Here is a 20,660-nt window from a genome sequence, read left to right as displayed (position 1 = left end):
ACTACACGAGTCTAAATATTGTGGCAATTGACAGTGTCTAAATATCCTCAAGTTGGCGCGAGTCTTGACAAGAAGGGAATGGTAGGAACCTAAATTCTGTGAAAATGGCAAGAATCTTAATATGTACTGTTCAAATTTGGTGAGGCTAAATAATGTGGGAGATCCTTAAGTCTCAATGATTTTAGAAAACAAAGAAATAAAAACAAAATATGAATTTTTTCTTAAATGTTCACAAAAATAGAAGCTATGCTTGATTCTGCAGTGATCACAACTTTACCAAATACAGGGGAACAGAAGTCACCACGTTTATTGTGCGTGTCAATTTTTTAACCTTGCAACCACGAATGATTTATCTACATGTACTATCTATTTTGGAAAAAAGAATAATGGCTCCTTTACTTATGCCAACAACGTCTGCTGTTTCCTTAATAGGTGTTGAGAGGGGCAAAGTCGACTTTCAACAAATGGGAATTGATAATTTCCACTGCGAACCTGTGTCGCTTAATAACACTTTTTCCAGTGAAGCATCTGTGCGAGTATTTACTTCAGTTAATCATGGTAACGAGACAACAAGAGTTCATGATCCCGCCTTTATTTGGGTAGAAGATGTGACAACAAGTGGTTTTAAGACCTGTCTAGTGCAAGCTGGTCGAGGAACTGGGGTAAACACCACCATCGATTGGTTTGCATTCCAAGGTTCCCAATCAGGAGTTTATCACGGAGAGACCACTTTTAGCCTGTTTACTACTGGAACAAAATGCAATCAACTGGCCTTTTCCCAGGTACGATTAAAAAAAGGAGTATTGATGGCTGTTAAAATATGTGATAAATATATAGACAAAGAATAAGCAAAAGGGTAACTATTGCTGTAAAAGTCTTTTAATTCACTCTTTGGATGGAAGTGAATATTCTTTTGTAATGGGATTGTTGCCCAATTTGGACAATAACTTCAAATTGTCCTGTCATATTTATAATGGGAGTTAAGAGAACACATGTATGGTCATTTAAATACACTGCAACCGATTTTATTCTTCTTACTTAGGCCTTTTCTGCAGTGCCTAAAGTTCAAGTTACTGTGAAGCATAAAACTCCAAACCAAAAGCAGGACGCCATGAGTGTTTGGATTGAAAATGTCACCACAAGTCAGTTTGAAGTTTGTTTAAGAGAGTCAAGGACATTTGATGGACCCCACAGTAATCTCGCGGTGGTAATTTTATCCAGAATGATTTATTTCCTAGTCGAAACTAACAAAGTTCCAGCTGTTCCAAGACATTAACACCTTTTATGAGAACTAGTGAGTGCAATTGCTTGATGAGTTTTTTCAGCTGTTTTTTTTTTTTTTTTCATTTCATTTTTTTCCTCCTAAATTTAGAACTGGATGGCATACGAGAATTACCCGTCGTCGTGGGCCGTTAAAGAGTCCTCGGAGATCTTATTTTCTGAAAACGAGGTACCAACTGCAGGGAACAATTATGCGTTATGCAAGGTTTGTGTGTATACCTTTCTTCTTTAATTTGTCCGTCAAGTCGACCATAACAACAAGTGGATGAGAGCTTACTGAATTCTAAGCATCTAGAATGATTCGGTGGTAATCGGTCCTCTGTATGTCACTTTCTGTCAACTACACATTTTACAGGCCCTTATATTTCTGCTCTTTGTTTTTGCAGAGTGTGAACTTTACCAGTCCATTTTACGCACCACCTGTTGTACTCACAACAGTTGTTAATGGCGGCAGTAACAGTGCCAGCCTCGCTTGTCCACTGAAAGATCCTTTAAGCAGCTGGCTGGAGGTACAATCTCTTCAGAGACATTTACTCTTTGAATACCATTCCCAGCTCCCCCTGCATAAAAAAGGCGATTAAACGTTGTAGACGTCTTTTCATTTCATCTCAAAGGATAGATTACAATTTCTTGGAAACCTCATTTGGAATAACATGGCGCCCACTCCTTTTCTTGAATTCTTTTGTCACTGTTTTTTTTTTTTTTTTTTTTGGCCTTTCAGCTGCCTTTTTTCTGTGTAAAAAGGTACCCTACCTAGGCTTACTGGAGGGTTAAGATTAAAAGAGAACAAAATTTCAAGGCTTATTGTCTGAATCCTTGGCCAAATGAATACCGTCGTGCTTGTTTGAGTAAGCTTTGCAGGACCTCATTCCACTTCAAAAGTTGAAAATGGTGACGACCGAAGCAGTACACGAACCATGGCCATCTAGAGCGTCCTCTTGGGCATTAGGGAGTCAAGGGTTCTAGTTAACAATGATAATGATCGTTTTGATAATCAGACTATTCTTGATGATAATTACATGTAAAAAGAAGGGAGAAATATATCGTAATTTGGTTGACCACAGAAATGGTTACAATGACAATGGTAAATGATAATTATACTCAAAGAGTACGAGCTGTCTCGAGCGTAATCTACGTTCACCTTTAGTAATTAAAGGTTGAATGATCTCTTGAACTCTCGCCAAGTCATCAGCTTGGGTTAGTTCTGTGTTTCCTTTGAGTTTTAGCGTGCGCTTGTTCTTAACTGTGTTTTCTAATGAGACAGGAACAGGTGTATGGGAACTTCGTTTTCTATAAGGACCCCAGTTCTGGCGTTTCATTAATTTTGTTCATTCAGCTTCTTTGAGTTGAATTTATTTGTTTCCCAAAGATATTAATTGTATAACTATTTATTCCAGAGAAATATTTTAACCGAGTTGTTAACATTTTTGACTTTGTTATAGGAAGTGACGAATTACCACTTTCGAGTGTGCATCAAAGATGACGCGGGCTACGATGGCCAGAGGGATATTGTACATGTAGACTATTTGGCTATAGGAGGTAGTTATGAGGAAAATATTTGTTTAGTTACCACTGTTTTTACTGCTACGCGACCTTCGAAATCAAAACGCTCTTTGCAATAGACTTACGTCAAACAAACAGCAGTAGCTTTCATGGTCTGTCGAAGCAAAGTGGCTTCATTTTCATGGCGAAAATGTTGGCTAATTCTTCAGTAAGGTTGAATGCAAACAGTGAGGACAGTTGTGGTTTACTGTTTCTCAGTTGAGCCCAATCTGGCGTTTTGTCGGAGGAAGACCTCAGTGGGAAGTCTGTCGGCGTCTCCCCGTTGCTTATCTCCCCTTTGCGTACACCTGTTTCGGAGTAATACCTTGCGAGCAAGCCTCCTTCGATCTTCACAGAAAAATCGAGAAGAGGAAGGAGACTCTACTCACAAGGGACCCAAGCACAATCGTGCTCACACATTAGCTCATAACATGCTATAATCAAGCCCAGTGATGCGACAGACGAAATGGGACGTGTTCACAGCCTTCCACATCTTCACTTACGGTTTTGTGTACAACACGACCTCTCTCTACAAATATTGGAAAATGATATTAGTATCGCGACAAAGGACACGAGCATCCGGCCTTCTGCCGGCCGACTACAACTACAAATTTATTTAATGAAGCAACAATAAATCGCAGTGGTGATAGTTTAATTTGATATCCGCTTTTTTCAAAGTTATCGTAGCTGTTCGCAACATTTTCGCCGTGAGTGTGAAGCCGTTTCCACAGACAAGTGATTCATACAATTACCCCTGTATGATCAACCGAGGACTATCGCAAAAAGCGTTTTGATTTCGAAGGTCGCGTAGAATTGAAAATGATTCATACATCTGTCTTTGTACAGTACACGCCTCAGTCTTGAGTCTGTTATGAAACCGAAATTATGATAAGTGTCATTTCGTTTCCATCTTAGATCGTGATCCCTGCGGAAATGCGACCTGCAAATACCACAGTCACTGTGTGTCCATAGCTCCACACCAGTTTGCTTGTCGTTGTAAGGACAACTGCCCGTCATATGAAGAACAGGTCTGCGCTTCTAACGGTCGCACATACACCAATTTATGCTTGCTAAAACGCGAAATCTGTCAGACACGTGGAAATTTTACGCACTATCATCCTGGAAGTTGCACAGGTATATTTTTTAATGTGCATGTAGGCGTATTGTGATTTCTTTCATTTGTGTGTCACATCTCCATTTTTCTCAATTTCCTAATGCTTTTTCAGTCAAAACCCTACGTGGTTCACTGAACTGCTTCAGCGGTACACTGGCGTGATTCAGCCTGTAGAAAAGCGCCTTAGAATGACAAAGAGATTATGAAACACTTGGGTTAGTGAATACCAAACTTGGTCTACGACGAATTGCTTTTGTTCTCTGGCAGGTTTTCCACTTCAGAGAGGTAGAAACACGTTTAAGAACATACCTTCCTGGGAGGAAGATCAATGTGAAGTCATCAAGTTTGAACCGTACATATTTTACCCGCACCAGAAAATATACATACAACTTACTGTTAACCACTTTAATTACTCTGATTCCACATTCGTACACGAGGCCACTATACCTTGGGTTGAAAGCGCTAACATCAGTCAATTCACTGCCTGTGTTACTCGAGCTGGCAGGAATGACTATCCTTCAAATAGCTTCGCCACAGTCGATTGGATAGCCTATCAGGGTGCGCCGTCTGGGGGAGTAGCAGGAGAAGAAAAGTTCTCTAGCTGGTGGACTGGGACTAGCTGTCGGACGGTCACTCTTCCAAATGTAAGTTCGCCGCTTTCGGTCAATATTCATTTGAAATATTCCAAAAAGTTTAAGATAGATTAATCGGCGAATTCTCTCCCCCACCCTCCCCTCCCCCCCCCCCCCCCCCCGCCGCCGCTCCCCTCCCGATAACTTGAAAATCCACCCGTCTGAAATTTCTACCTTTCTACTCCCTATATATTCAGGGAAAATTTTCCATCCCACCGACGGTATTTGCCACAGCCGAACACTTCAGATCAGGTCTGAAGCATGATGCTACAAGCGTGTGGCTCGAGGACGTCTCAGCGAGTGCCTTTAAGATTTGTCTCCGGGAGCTTCAAAACTTTGCAGGAGTTCATGACGACATCTCGGTTGTAAGTGCCAACAATTAACTGCAATGCAAGGCTATGTGATTTAAGTATGTGACGTAACAAACAAATTAATGAAAAAGAAACATGAGTAATCGGAACATTAAACAATGTTATTAACCACGCTTTGTTACCGGGATTGCAATTCAATTTTAATCAACACAGACCATTCAATTTAAAGGCTAAAAGGTTAAAAACTCATATATTAATTCATTTTCGTCTATTTCTAAATTTGATACAGAATTGGTTGGTGTTCCAGTCTATCCATAAACCATTCTTTTCAGAACACAGTGACGTCAACTTCCAAAATAACGTTTTGCCTTCTAAGAAACATAACTTCGCCTTCTGCCAGGTAAGCCTAATCAACAACTGTAAGAGGAGGGGTTGCTTTGTGTGTCAATAGTTAAATATAGATTTTTAGACGACCAGGAGGCCACACTGCGACCTTTTTGGCGGTTACTGTGAAGAAAAGTCATAATTGGAGGTATAACTAATAATAACAATGATAATAACAATAAACGCCTTCCAAACTAAAATGTGGTGTTCCAATTTGATAAAATTCAGAGTAAATACTGAGAACCACTTCAAAAATGGCTACTCTTTCGGTGTAAAATAGAAACCTGTCTCGGAGAAAAGTTATTTTTACGTTGCAGGCTTGGAAGTTTCGTTGGAAATGAGTGCAAAATTGGCCTAAAGTGAAACGTAGAGCTTAGACGGAAATCTATGATTGCCATTTAATTCCAAAGACGATATCTGCAATATACTAAGAATCTTAAACTGGTGTTAAAACTCAGAGGAAAAGTTTCCCTGTTTGCAAGGAATGAAAAAATTCTTCTTTATTTGAACTGAAATGTAATGTTTAAGTCACGCATAAGAAACCAAATGATTTTTTGGAATTTCTTGTCTCGAGAGGTACCTCCATAGAAAACGATTCAAAATTTCTGATCCCCCAAACAACACAAGAGAGGATTCAAAATTTCCGATCCCCCAAAGAACACTAGAAAGGGTTAAGAATTTCTGATCCCCCAAAGAACTCTAGAAAGGGATCAGAATTTCTGATCCCCCAAAGAACACAGGAGAAGATTCAGAATTTCTGATCCCCTGCAAAGCCAGTGTTACATCCAATGTAGCCACATTAAATCATAACACTGAAGACAGGGTTTAGATCTTGCTGCCTGCCTGAACAATGTCTAATCAAGATATTTTTTCTTCATAACAATATTCAATTAGAAATTTTATACAAATATAGCATAATTCTTAACAGATTCCATACACTCAGATTATACTGAGAGAGTGATGAAGAACAATTTTCTTCACAGCAGCCTACTAATATAAGTAACTGTGAACATCACACATTGTATTACAATGATCTATGCACTTCAAAATTACAGTAGCTGTAAGTTTAAAAAAACAATATCAAACAGTACCTAAGAGGATAGGAAAGTTCAGAATTGATCAAAACAGTAAGATTACTCAAACTGCACAACTGTAGGCATAAATGCAGACTCCACTTTCTCTGTCAGAATTTGCCCACCTTATGTGAAAGAAAAATTTCTAACAATTTCTGTTTAACATGGAAACAAGGCACCTCACTGTTATAAAACAAAAAGAGCCTTCAGGAACACTACAGTACATTACAGGGATGACAATTAAAGACTGCAATATACATGAACATTTAAATTTGCAGTTGATATATTTAAGTGGGTCAATGTACTCTACATACATGTATACAGTGTCCTCCAAAAACCTGTTGTCATATAGCAGAGGCCATGGACTTTAGCTTTGCCCAACACGTTTTTACATCTTCAATCTAACTTTTTGAGTGGGCTACCAGTTCATTCACACTTCAGTTACGCAACCAGTTTAACCATGCTCAAAGGAGAAGAGTGTGGGTAAAATTGTTTTTATAAAGACCTGATAGATATGGATGCAAGTATTGTAGCTAATGCTACAAGCAATTCTATTCTTTCTTTTTTAATTTGGCATACTCATCTTGGAGATGTCTCCTGGTAGCTGGCAATAGTTTGCTGTCCTCAGTTAAAGAAGCCCTCCCAAAAACAGTCATATCTTATTACTAGTTCATTACTAACTTCATGCTACTTGCAACTATCTCATTCCTGGTTGAGGGATGCAAATCTCTATTCTTTTTTCTATCCAAGAGGTTTTGTAGATAGAGGATAGCTATCTTTGACATGGCTTAAAGCTAACTAATATCTATCTATCAGATAGTTAGGAAATAGATTGACTAGCTAAAAACTAGCTTCCTGTGTAGATAGTCAACAGATACTTAGATGGCCTATCTATCTACTAACTTGTCTATCCAAAAACCACCACTAATGTAGTAAGCCAAAACCTAGGCTATCTGAAGACTAGTCCTTACATTGAACAATAAAACACTATCCTATCTAGTAAAAAGATAGCCTATCTGAAAACTACCCATCACTCATATCGCACTGTGATAACCTACCCAAAACCCAGAGATAGTAAAAAGATAGCAGCCAATCTAAAAAATTATCCATCACTCATGTACATGCAGCACTTTAATATTTCCCTAACCAAAAGCTTTCTTAGCCACAGGTGGTGAAACTATAGCTAACTATTGAAAATTCTTCACTATTCATTTTATATGGATCTTTGATAACTGTTCTTCAAATCCTAAACCTAAGTGAAATCTCTGTATTTACATAGGAAAATGTATAAATAACTAATAGTTTTATTTAAACCTGCTACAGTTGTACATTAAAATTTAATACCAAAAACCAGGCACATCCAGATCCAAAAGGAGGACAAAATCTGGCTGGAAATGAGTTTCCATTATGTTGCGACTTATCACAAAACTTACTTAAATTTAACATATATCTTTCTAAAATCCTGTTTGAAACACTTCTCAGCTACTTAAATTGGAGTCTAGTAAATGTTTACATTCTTCAGTAAATTTTCATGAAATGTAAACAGATTTCATGACCGGAAAAGCACAAAATATTCTTGACGTGAATTTCAAATTTCAATTACAGTAATTTCTTCATGAAAGTATTTTTTTCAATTAATTTTATCCATGAATCATGGGTTTTTCAAATTATGGCAAGACTTATGTACAAAGGTCTGGAAGTGGTTAAAAGTAATTTTCCGTAACCTAGCTGTGAATTATATCTGCTGTTCTAAATAACCTCTATTTGCATAAAGAAATGCCAAATTATAAAGGACCTTTGGAACACTGCCCAATTAAAGAGAACTTCAACCACCCTAATGAAAATAACATCAGTCTTTTGCAACTCAAGTAATAAGTGGCAAACAAATGGTCTTGATAATGTAATATGCACATCTAACATAACCTCAAGAGCACCACCATCAACCTGAAAATCAAAAAGGTGAAGGATGTTGCTTTTTGATATCTTGTGTTTTAGGTGTTGTATACTACATATGTATGCCCAGTTGATCCTAGACAAGATATACACTAGATATATAAGAAGTATATGTAAACTACATGAGAGAGCTCACATTTATTGCACTTATTGTACTTTTACAATGAATGATTTTCCCAACACGAAATTGTTCGTATATTGTTACGTTGAATACAGTTGCTTTCATAACTCCTTTAGGAAATGAACATTTGTATTCACGAAATCAACAAGACTTAACAGTGTGTTAAAGTATCTGCATCTTCTGTAATCTTCCACGATCAATTTAACCGGTCAGAACGTTTCCAGTATTTTAAGAACCGTCACAAATTATGCAAGAAAATCAGTTTACCTTGGAAAGCTGCAGGAACCATAACCTTTCTGTAAACCTGACGAGTGTAAGAGAAACCGCCAGCTGCTGGCAAATAGTTTGATTGCCACACTGTTTTGCCGACGAAACTTCATACTTTTCCACCTTTACTGGGATTTGACTCAACTGGAATAACACCGGACATCTGTAAACAATTTGTGACTGCTTTCCAACGTAGAGCAAGGCTATATAATAACAGAGAGCTTTGTTATCGAATCCTAACAACATTGACCACGATCTTTGCCCGCCATTTTGGTGTTTCCGTTCGATCCTATAATCCTTCGGTCAATCTGATAAATGAATACTTTTGACCAGCAGATTCCCTTTCCAAAGGAGTCGGTTATTTGCGCGCAATTTCGAATCCAACATTGTCAATAGCAGCAAGAAGCATGGAATGATTTGTCCAAGTTCAAATGAGTATCTTGGTTGCTTCGGTGAAAGAAAGGCAAGTCGCAGAAAAGTAAGTATATCATAATTGTTGCTCAACATTACAGTTAGCTGCTCAATCTTTGAATCGAAATCAATGTTGTGGCTGAAGAAATTTCGTTGTTATATTTATTTCGCGATCACTGAAACACAAGAAAAACGTTTGTTCTCCTGATTTTATTAGCACCCGTAACGAAGAAATTATTCACACGCATTTCCTATGTATGAAATGCTTGCATAATAGCTTGTTAGTGTGCTTTTTGAAGAGGTAACTTAAAGTTTACACTGAATTGATTTGAAGCTACAGATCACGCTCGATACACTTCACTACCGCATTGCCTACATACTGCTCACTATTCTTTACAAAAGAATACACTCCCGATCAATTGATTAATGAAAAACAATGTTAATTCTATCGCTATTTATAAGAATATTTAGCTTCAATTGCTTCATTGCAGAGCAGAGGGGAAAAAAAGGCAAGAATAGCGGCCCTCAATCCGAAACGAACACATTAAAGCAGAAAACGGAGGTGGCGCAGACGGCAGCTGAGTCCTGATTAAAATTCTTGTTATCTTTGATGTGGACTTTAAACAACAGCTCGTAATTCTGGAGCCTAAATTCATATCTTTTTGAATTGAAAATAAAACCTTTCACTGTCCGAAATGAAACTGCAATTTTTGTCTCGATCCTTTGGCGTGGTTTCAAATCGTTATTAATAATGACCTAGCTGTGAATATTTCATTTGTGTACTTTTCTGATGCCCTTTACTCTGTGATCCTTTTGTCTGTAATGTGTTTAAAGTTACTATCCAATCGTTACTTTTTAGCTATCAGACATCTAGTTAATTTCTTGTGAATTATAAATAGACGGCCATTTCTGTCCTGTCACCTGACAAGGGGGATCAGAAATTCTGAATCCTTTTAAGAATTATGGGTAGATGACCGTTTTGTTCTGATAAGTTATGCACTGGGGGATCAGAATTTTTGAATCCCTTTAAGTCATGTGGGATCAGAAATGCTGAAATGTTGTAGAATTATAAATCGACAGCTCTTTCTATCATGTTAGCAGATTTGGTGGGGGAGGGGGATCAGAAATTCGCAATACTTTTAGAACCATGAACAGATAGCCGTTTTTGTCCCGTGAGGTGATGGGGATCAGAAATTCTGAATGCATTTAGAATTATAAATAGATGGCTGTTTTGCTCTGACGGGTTGTGGACTGGGGATCAGTTTTTTGAAACTATTAAAGTCTTGGGGGATCAGAAATTCTGAATCCTTTTAGAATCATAGGTGGATGACCGTTTTATTCTGATAAGTTGTGGGCCGGGAGATCAGAAAATCTGAATCTCTCAAAAAAAGGAAAGCGCGATGGGTGCAGGATCTTTTTTACATTCACGATCTTTTTTACATTAAATTGTACATTTTGGTGAAATTGGATGTATTGTCCCTGGCGGACTCAACTGAACACTTCTTTTTCTCCTTCCAATAAGCCAAAACCTTTCGGAAACACAAACTTTTTCGGCATCAAATACCAGTACCCTTCGGAATTTTTCCAAATTGGAATGCCACATTTTAGTTTGGAAGGCGTTAATAATAATAATAATAATAATAATAATAATAATAATAATAATAATAATAATAATAATAATAATGATGATAATAATAAAGGTTTATTAGCATTCCACAGGGCGTAGCTCTTCTATAAAGATATACAAGGATAGTAAGAATTTTTGTTCACTAACCCCGTGTTTTCACAAAAAATGTTTACCTAGGTTTTAACTTAACTGGATAGCGTTGCACATCAAAGTAGATATCGGAAAAATCGAAGTTAAATCAACTCACAACGGTGGACAAAAGCTCTTGGGACACTTGTGAAATGTCATGAATGATCTGTGTTTTATAGCAAATGGAGTTTGAAAAAGCACTGATATCCTTTTCAAAATGCTTGTTGCATTACATTAAACTCCTAGAAAAGAATTATTTTATGTGATTGAAATGTTAAACTGTACATTGATACCCTTTTTCTAACGTTTCATTTTCAACGATTACTATGAGGATGTAAACTTCCTTCGGAATTACAGCAAATCTCTAACAGTACTTTTAGCAGCCAAACACTCCAGCGGTGGAGGAAATGCGGGCGCAGAGTGTAATGGAATTGTAAGCTGGATTGAGGTAACAATAAAGATTCTTATGAAATTAAAAAAAATGCCTTTTTCATAACAAAATTCTCGAGGACTGTGTTATAGGCAAAGTTTGACCCCGCTCTAGCCTGCGTAGCCGGCGGTTTAGTTTAGGTAGGGCATGCGAGCAAGCAGCTAAAGCGGCCTTCTCTGATTCCCTGCCTTTTTTATTAGTCCTGTACGCTGGAGTACGGGCCTCTCCCCTTGGATCGGAACACGAACACATCAGTCAAATGTTTTGTTAATATCCCAAGGGATAACTCCAAGAGACAACGCAAATCTTAGCGTGAAGAGCAAAGGCATCGAGCCTGAAAATTTGATCGCCAATATTCTTCGCAGAGAAATCAGTCCTAAGCATGAGCGAGCAACGGCCGTAAATAATTTGTTTCGTAGAATTGCGTCAGTCATCGTCGACTTCGTTCGCGGTGGTTTCATTCTCTTTGCAGCTGCAGATTCGCACGAATGGAATGCTAAAATGCGTTCCGTAATTTTCCTCCACGGGTATTGCAAACACAGAAACGTGTCTGATCTGTCGACTTTCAGAATCTTCTAGTACTCGGCGCACTAACGCCGACTGGTCTTATTTTGAAATCCTCCGCGCTTGAAAAACCTGAAAAGGTATGGGGTCATAGTATATAAGATGTCTAATAAAATTTCCCGCATTAAACCGTTAGCGGACAATTGTGAAACCCTTGTTGTTTTTCATTTCCCTTCCTCGACAGACTTTTCGGTGTATCGAAAAAAATATTTGTAATCCAAAAGGATCAGTTGCTGCGTGGCACAGGAAACGGTTCAAAATTTGTAAATAATAACAATTCAAACTCAATGTTTATAGCAGACGTTTCGGGCCTAGCCCTTCCTAAGTGCTAAGTTGAGTTTTGAATGGAGCACGTCATTGACTAAATAAACAGTTGTACGCGCGACTCCAACAAATAGATAAAAGCGCGCGCGTCAAGCTGTTTAAAAAATAAAATCCACGTTTAGTCCGTACGGTATAAGGGTACCAAGATGGAAAATTAGGAGCATTTCGTCGCGGCGTCTAGCCTTCTTGGTACCCCTGCATTGTTTTACGCAGCGCACCTCCATGTCGTCATTTTTCTCCCCCAGGCCACTCGCGGTCTCGCTGCTCGTTTTTGCGGATCACGCTCTATACGGTCGTATACTCAAACCTGCTAAACCGCAAGCTACCTCACTCCATCGTTTGCCCTATGACCTAATCCTATTTAGCCTGGCCACCAGGGGAGGGGGAGAACTGTTTAGACCTCCCACCTTTATCGAAAAGTATGGGATGGGTGAGTTTATTTACACACGGAAGTTTCTCTCATCAGTAACATGCAGCTCTGCAGTGGTAATCAAACATGGTGCGTCCATCTGAACCTGTTTACTCTAGCGATATAATGTGTCAATGATAACGTCACAGAACGCCAACATGACGGCACACATTTCAAAATGTCTTCCAGCTTGGATCTTCCATTTACGTGAAATTCCCGAAACAAGTCAGAACAGCTGTCAGTGGGATTCCAAAAATTGGGACAAATAAGGATACCAGAAATGAAAGAATTTAGAATAAAATTGTCATAAGATGAATTATATGTTCTTGGCATTAAAGCTCTTATTGTCTTCTTTACCTTCTTTCTCGCATTCTTGAAGTTTATCACCAAATCCGGATTTCGTATTTGCCTGAAAGAGCTGTTTGTTCAACGTTTTGATCCAATGACTGTGTCGTATGCAGTATTGTCAGGTAAAGTAACAATTATAATTGCTCATTACGCAGAAAACAGAGGAAAAAAGGAAGGCCGTATTCTAATGCATCATTTGAAGCAATCAGATTGCGTTTATTTCATTTTCCTTCAAAGTAACTGACTGGACAGGCAACAGTTTTAGCATAATATGAATTCAAAGGGCGCAGTTGTTAGGGTAATAGAACAACCGCGATACAAACAACGACAAGATGATCATAATCGTTACCATGAACACCAAAAACAACACGTACATAACTTCAATAACGGTAACAACATGAACATTAACAGGTATGTTCACACTTTCCATTAACAGACATTTGTCCGGATGACTGGATGTAGTTTAATGGACACTGCTGGAGAAAGGTGTCTTCTTGTGATTCATGGAGTGGTAGTCAGGGTACTTGCGCCACTCTTGGAGCTAATCTTCCCAGTATCCATAGCCAGGAAGAAAATGTTTATGTCCAAAATTTACACGGCGGAGAAAAATCTTGGTTGGGACTGTCTGATATCAACACTGAAGGGACATTTGTGTGGAGCGATGGGACATCTTTTAATTTTCAGTACTGGGAGAAACACCAACCAAACAACTTTCGCAATCAGGATTGCGTTCATACTCTCGGCTTACGTCATGAAAGCAGGTACAGATGGAATGATGTCAATTGCACAGACTGCCACAGATTTACTTGCAAGAAAGGTACACTTTATGTCTTTTTTAACTTATAACAAATACAAATTTACAACACAAAGTAAGAATCGCTGAAACACCTGCGAAATTATATAATATATAGATTTAGGCCAGCCTAAAAGCGTAGCTCCTGGGCCGGGTTGTTCAAAGCCCGATTAAGCTAACCCGGAAAAAGGCAGGATTTTGATTTGAGTTTTGTAACTTTGCGGTGAGGTTTTCTGTATATTGTTTGGCCTTCTGTTTTGAGTTTTAATAATCACCCTATACACAAAACAAAACAGCAAAAAACATTTGTATAGAAGAAAAGTTGTAATTTAGTTAACTTTTTATCCTGGGTTAGCGTTAACCGGCTTCCGAGCAATCCTGCCCTGTCTCAAGTTAACCTAATATGAGCCCGCGATCCGATCGATAACCAGCACTTGGTCAGCGGTCAACTTCAAAAAACGCGTGACCTCGAGAAGCTGTAAACTTGAGCCCGCGATATGGTCACGTGATACCGGTCAGCGGATACCTTGATTTGACAGGTGTCAATTGATCATAACATGGATGTCCAATATCAAGGAAGTACACGGTAAACCAAGGCTGCATGTCTGTCAACCTATTATTTGGAGAATGGCCGCCATGTTGGGCAACTCCGTCGCCGTCGTCGCCGTCGTGCGTACGCGCCCACGAGCAATACCGCTAGCCATGATAACCATGAGAAGATCAACTCATGGGTTTCTTTTTCTTTCCTATATGAGTATGGGGCTCCGCTTAGCGGCCCTTTGGGCCGCCGGAGCTCCGCTATCAGCCGTGGACGCGCCAGCGGAGCCCTCTACCTTAGACAATTTGGTGACATGTACACATTGAGTTTTTAAGGTCTTGTTTTCGTTCACTAGAAGGAAAATGACTTCTTTCAGCATTAAAATGTAAAGAGGAAACGGCAAAGAATGTTTAGGAAATCACGGGGTGTAGAGTCACAAAAACCTTGCTTAGGAAGAATAACGGAATAATTTTTTCCTTCGATGGCTGCAAAGACATGACAATGCAGTTTTAACTGTGTTTTGAATACAGATCTCTGATTTTATGTAGCTTTCAGGACATTAGGAAAAAGTATAACAGTATTCGGCGTTGGACTCGATTTTTTTAAAGGACTGATAAAACAACTGCGCATCCAAAGCTACGGGCAAGAATAATATTAAAATTAGGCTTTTCTTTGGCGTAAATAATTAGCAATTATTCCCCGCAGTGGAGGTGGTTATTTAACAATTATTTCATGAGCGCGCGTTGGATATGAGATGGTAAATAGCCAACGAGGCTCGTAGGACCGAGTTGGCTATAACCAATCTCATATCCAACAAGCGCGAATGGAATAACTGTTTTATTAAATTCGGTGCGTTTGTATTCTTGGAAATATAGCTTAATTTTATTGGATTTTAATTTTACAAAACGACCGGAAGTCGATGTGACAAAAACAACAACAAGTGGGAAATCACATGACATGCGTGCCGTTTGTAAAATTAGTTGAATGAGAAATTTGAGAGCGAATCAAGCGAATTTGCTGAATGAAATTGCAATCAAGTAGAATTCAGGAAACGTCTATCAAATGAAGGAGATATAACCTTGGTCAGAAAGTTTGAAAAGCGTTCCTGTTTGAGTCATGGAGAAGAGCCAAATAATTGTGCACTTGCACATTGCCATTGTAATAATGCTGCGGAAAAGTTTGATCGCCACGTGACACAGACGTTGTGTCAAAATTATTCTCGACAAGATCTCTCTCAGGATTCCCTTGCTTTGAAAGCCTTGGCATTTCGAGCTGTATGTGTGGAGCTCGTTGTTGGTCAGTTTTAAAGTCAAGGACAGAAACTATCTCAGCGTCAGATTCATCTTCAGAATCTCCGAGGCCACCCTAGTGGTTTTTCGTGGCTGGTAAAGAACCGGGCTTACTTCGGTTCAGCTCAAAACACTCAACTCCTTGAGGTGTTTTTCGCAAGGACAGAATTGTTGGCGCTAGCTATCGTTGATTCTCTCGTCGTCGTCGGCCAAAAAAGAGACTCAGATGAAACTAGGTCGTCCTCTGTAGCTGTGCGGGATTGTTGCTCTCGGCCGATCCGAGCTTGCCTAGTCGAACAGTTTCCTCGTCTGCTCATTGGAAACTGGTTTCTTATGGACTACGCCGGCAATTATGCCTGTTTTCCTGCGGCCTTTTACAAATGCATATGCTCTAGTAATTTATTTGCCTGGTCAGAGATAATGGAAAACGGTTTGTTGTGCGGCGGCGTGCGAAGGAAATGATCAACTGGCGGCTTTAATGGATTTAATCAATGAACTTTTGCAATACGTGTCATCTTTCTTCCTCGCAGACGAGTAAAAACACTTCAACTGAACATTCAGTTCTTCTTTTGACATTTCTTATATCGGTTTCGAAAATTTGGTGCCACCAGGACTAGCAAGCCATTCTGTTAAGGTAAAATTTGTTCTTGTTACATAATCTTCATGAATGCGTAAAATCTCGCCGGTCATATTTTAATTTTGCAACTTTAAGGGAAACTTAACGTATACGTACCGTTAAATAATCCTATCTCGAACTTTGTGGCTTTTTTGTTGTTACTGGGACGGCATTGTTCATAATTTTCTGTATTTCCTGTGTAGATAGCTCACCGAATGCGCTTTTTTTCATCCATTTTTTTTTGTCGACGAAACTACGCTTCACGCGAAAAAGCTCATGCCGAGAGACACTTGCCGCTTTCATTTCCATATAAGGTCAAACGCAGGTATAATGGCTGGTAACCGAGATCCAGTGAACCAATCAGAAAGCTAGAATTGCATTATCCGAGGCTGAGAATTTAATAATTATGGATATTATTAAGCCACTCAATCAGTTCAAGGCCTGGGTCAGGAATGTAAAGTAGAATTATGGTTGGGCAGCTATATCTCTTCTTATATTTGTTTTACCGAGCTGAACTTTTCCCTGAATTTAAATCTCGACATCCTGCCTTGCCTTAACATGTTATTTTGACCACGTGGCAAGTCACGTGATCATTTTGTTAAAATTTGGTAAATCGGCGAATTGGTGGCAAATTTTTATTCTATTGATCAATCAATGAGCGTCTGCGATACAAATTTAAATTAGCTACCTTGTAACGTTTGGAATGATCTCCCTTGATTTCGTTTACAGAAGGTATAAATGATCAAAAGTCGAATTTTGTGGAAAAAAAGGACCTTTCACCCTATAAAATTTTTCTGTGAAAAGAGGGACGGTCATTCCAAACGTTAGAGGATGGAAATAATTGACCTGCATCTAAAACGCGTTTTTGCAGGATGTTATTACTGAAACCGCCATCAATTCCTCAAATAACGGCTATTTTCCGCTAAACGTCACGTGGCATGTCACGTGACCTGTCAGGAGTACCAATTCTACTTTAAAATGTTCAGGACGTAAAACCTAACTGTATGCTAAATCTGGTTCCATTGCCATTTATACCTTCAGAAATATAACTAATAAATTATTTTCACCAGTAAAGGCCTTTGACCCAGGCCTTAACCTACTTGAGCACGGACACTGAGGGGAACAATTGTTTTAGTATATACCAAAAAAGGAGGATAAAAATACCCTAAAAAATGACACAGAAGACTGCAAGTGGTAAATTACCGCGCAAAATGTACGACGGAGCAAAACAAGTCCCATGATTTATCAGGTGACCAACAGAAGGAAACACGAAAGAACGATAACAGCAACAATAGCTTTTTAAAAAAAAAAAAAAAAAAAAAAAACGGTTACTGTCAATGTATTTCCTATACCCTGACGAAAACTGACAGATTGATCCTTTTTCACAACTGCTTCATTCTTGCCCTTTCGAAGCGTTTCTTTTAACCAATTTATTTAGTTAATCCAGATTCCTTGAATGTTCATGGAAGCTGGAACAAAAATCTAAAAAACTGATACAGCCAACGATCGAGCCACAACGATATGGAGCCTGGAAATGACTTTTTTCAAAATAAAGATGGCAGGCTTTCGCACTCACTGTCCACACACGTTTGAAGTACACCGAACTGAGTGGCCAAGTGATATAATCCGAGACATGTTCGCGCAAATGGAACGACAATCTAAAAACCGCTTTGAATTGCAATTCTGAGCGATCTACCTCCCGAAGTTGAATGATTTGGATTGCAATCTAAGATTAGTCAGGTAATAAATGGAACTGAAATCCTTTTTTCGATCGCAAAATCCGTATTTAGCTTAGTTAAAAGGAACACTATATTTCAGCACTTTAATTATCTCACAAATTATTTTTTGAGAGCTAAATTCAAATTAATTATAGTTAAATTCCTATTTGAACTGGGAAGTTACACACGACCCCTCAAGCACTGATGTAAATTAATGCTGTTATGTTCGTCGTGTTTCAATTAAGTATCTACTTTCTAAGAGTGGACTTAGAGCCCCTCCGTGGGATGTGCCACTTCCCATTCCTATATTTAGTTGTTTTATTTATTTAAAATCGTAGAATTTCTTTTGACAGATCACGATGAATGCAAAGCATTCTTGCACGATTGTCCAGTGAACGCCACTTGTGTAAACAATGATGGTTCGTATTCTTGTCGATGTGCTGTTGGATATCGCTTGGATGGAAAGAGCTGCACAGGTTAGAACAGTATTTTTCACCCCGAAAAAAGGAAGAAATGTAAAAAAAAAATAAACTAATGCATAGATATCATTATCTTAAGGTCGGTATCATAGATGCATACATTTTCTTTTTTAATCGACTTTAATTTACTTAATAAGAATTTACATTTTGTGTGCAGATGTGGACGAATGTAATGCCTCTGTCCAGGTCTGTGACGCCAATGCCACTTGTCAGAATACCCATGGGTCTTATCGCTGTACCTGCAAACCTGGATTTACTGGAGATGGCAAAAACTGCAGTGGTGAGATTAAGGGTGAGTACTAAAGAATTTGGCCTTGTAGATGCGGAAGAAAGTAGTTCTTCTATACCCCCCTCGCGGTTGTTATTATTATTCCTGCCAAATTCGATTTACTAGAGATGCGGAAACTTGTCAGAGTGAAAGATAAACGAATTAATAATATGTAATATAATATCAAACTCTAATGTAAGTTTTGGAACATGAAGTTAAGTGTCATTTTCAATGCTGATTGTAACAATCCTTTATTTTTTATTTAAAAAATCCATAACTAGGAAATAAGATAGATCTTTAAATTACTTGTGAACTTCATTGCAAATGCGGTAATAAAAAAATGAAATGTTCGGGGTCTTCCAGCAATTAGGCCATCTGGCACCTCCTACACTGTGAATCGAGCGGCGTTGCGAATCGCAACTTGCATTAGTTAAAGCACTAGTAAGTTAATATTGATTTCCGTTGTAAGAATAGATACTTGTTTAGGCTCTACTTCTAACTTAAGTGAGGTCTGCTCCCTTACATATTTTTGGGAAGGTGTGCCAATAAAAGAGATCCTAACTTAACAAGTTGTTATATGACTTGTTTTCATTGTTTAAGGAGTTTGCAAAGCAATTGGTGTATCATCTACTGGAATTATTCTTGATGGTCAGATGACAGCATCGTCCGAGTACAGTTCGTCTTACAAGCCGTATTACGGTCGACTGCGTGGTACCAGAGGTGACGGCTGGTGCTCAAGGACCTCCAGCAGCAATAGCGACTGGCTTCAAATTGATTTTGGAAAAACAGTCCATGTTTGTGGTGTTGCAACTCAGGGTGATAGAAATGGTGATGAATGGACTACAGTGTTTAAGCTGTCCTTTTCTGCTGATGGTATTACCTGGAAAACTTACAGAGATAAACGAAACGTCGAAGTGGTATGATATATTTTGTACACTTAAAAATACAACATAAAATAAAACCTACCGAGACACAATTGCATCTGTTCAAGGAGTTGTGTAAAGTGGGGCGGTAGGAATGGCTTTATAGAGAGCTATTGAAGTTCTCCTTAGCAATATTAATGAGTATTAAACTTAAATGTTAAGCAATTCAAGAAAAACAAATCAACAAACAAAACGTTTTTAATCCTGCATGTCGTATTCCTTATTTAGGAATTTCGCAGAAATGGTAACAGCTATACCGTTGTAAAACACAATTTACAAGTGAAGGTTTCCGCAAGGTACATCCGTTTTCACCCAATAAACAGACATAACTGGAACTGCCTTAGAGTGGAGGTGTATGCCGCATAATGGTAAGATGTTTTTTTTTTCTTTTCCTGTAGAGAGGGAATACCACGCTTATATTTACTCTAGACCCTCCGAGACATGTTATTTTACTATAATGTACCTTGCGCTTTTTGCTGAACAAAATGATTTCATGTGCACTTGGAAATCCATGGGACGTAATTAACTTGGCAACTTAGAAAATTTTATCGATCAAACGTGACATCGCTCGACAAAAAAAGAGGCGAGGAGCGCAACGGCACTGGAAGGATTTTTTGCACTAAGTGTGGATGAAAGCTGTAGCAAAATCACTAGCAAAGCCAATATATGTTTAACGTAAAGTAAGTTTATTACACGACGACTTGAATGCTTAACAACTAATTTCCAGTGGTTTCTAGGACAAAAATAATGTAAATGTGGCACATTAAATAGCAGCGTACAACAAGGGGAACACGAGAAGAAATGATAAAAACGACAGTTACCCGAGGATTAGGATACAAGGCGAAAAAACGTAAGAAGCAGCATAAATGAGCATTGCTAGGATTAAACCTGACAGAATTTTCCCGAGATTTACATATAACACGCGAATGTTAAACCATGTAAACATGACCCCGCTGGGCTTGGAAGGAAGTTCACCGCCGACAGGGCATTAGTTTCTACAAATGTATCATAGATCTTAACTTTTTTGTTTTTTAATACAATGTCTTAACAGGTGACAACCCAAACAGTAACTCAAGATGTCAGAGTGCCTGGATTTGTTCAAGGACTTACTAGTAG

The 20,660-nt window shown here is 38.6% G+C and overlaps 1 pseudogene across 1 annotated transcript; it reads left to right on the top strand.

Annotated features, from left to right (window-relative positions):
• The first annotated feature begins 440 nt into the window (after positions 1-440).
• On the top strand, positions 441-19,559 carry LOC145494855 (uncharacterized; annotated as a pseudogene). The gene is made up of 15 exons (XR_014050321.1): positions 441-782; positions 1,056-1,207; positions 1,373-1,486; positions 1,668-1,790; positions 2,724-2,820; positions 3,739-3,957; positions 4,205-4,581; positions 4,767-4,934; positions 5,170-5,280; positions 11,177-11,293; positions 12,952-13,042; positions 13,357-13,737; positions 18,228-18,350; positions 18,511-18,633; positions 19,222-19,559. The product of XR_014050321.1 is annotated as an uncharacterized LOC145494855 (transcript).
• Positions 19,560-20,660: the final 1,101 nt, after the last annotated feature.

The sequence above is a fragment of the Orbicella franksi genome, chromosome 8 (genome assembly GCF_964199315.1).
Source record: "Orbicella franksi chromosome 8, jaOrbFran1.1, whole genome shotgun sequence".
Taxonomy (NCBI): Eukaryota; Metazoa; Cnidaria; class Anthozoa; order Scleractinia; family Merulinidae; genus Orbicella; species Orbicella franksi.
The sequence above is the reverse complement of the archived record's forward strand: the minus strand, read 5'-3'. Positions and strand labels throughout refer to the sequence as shown.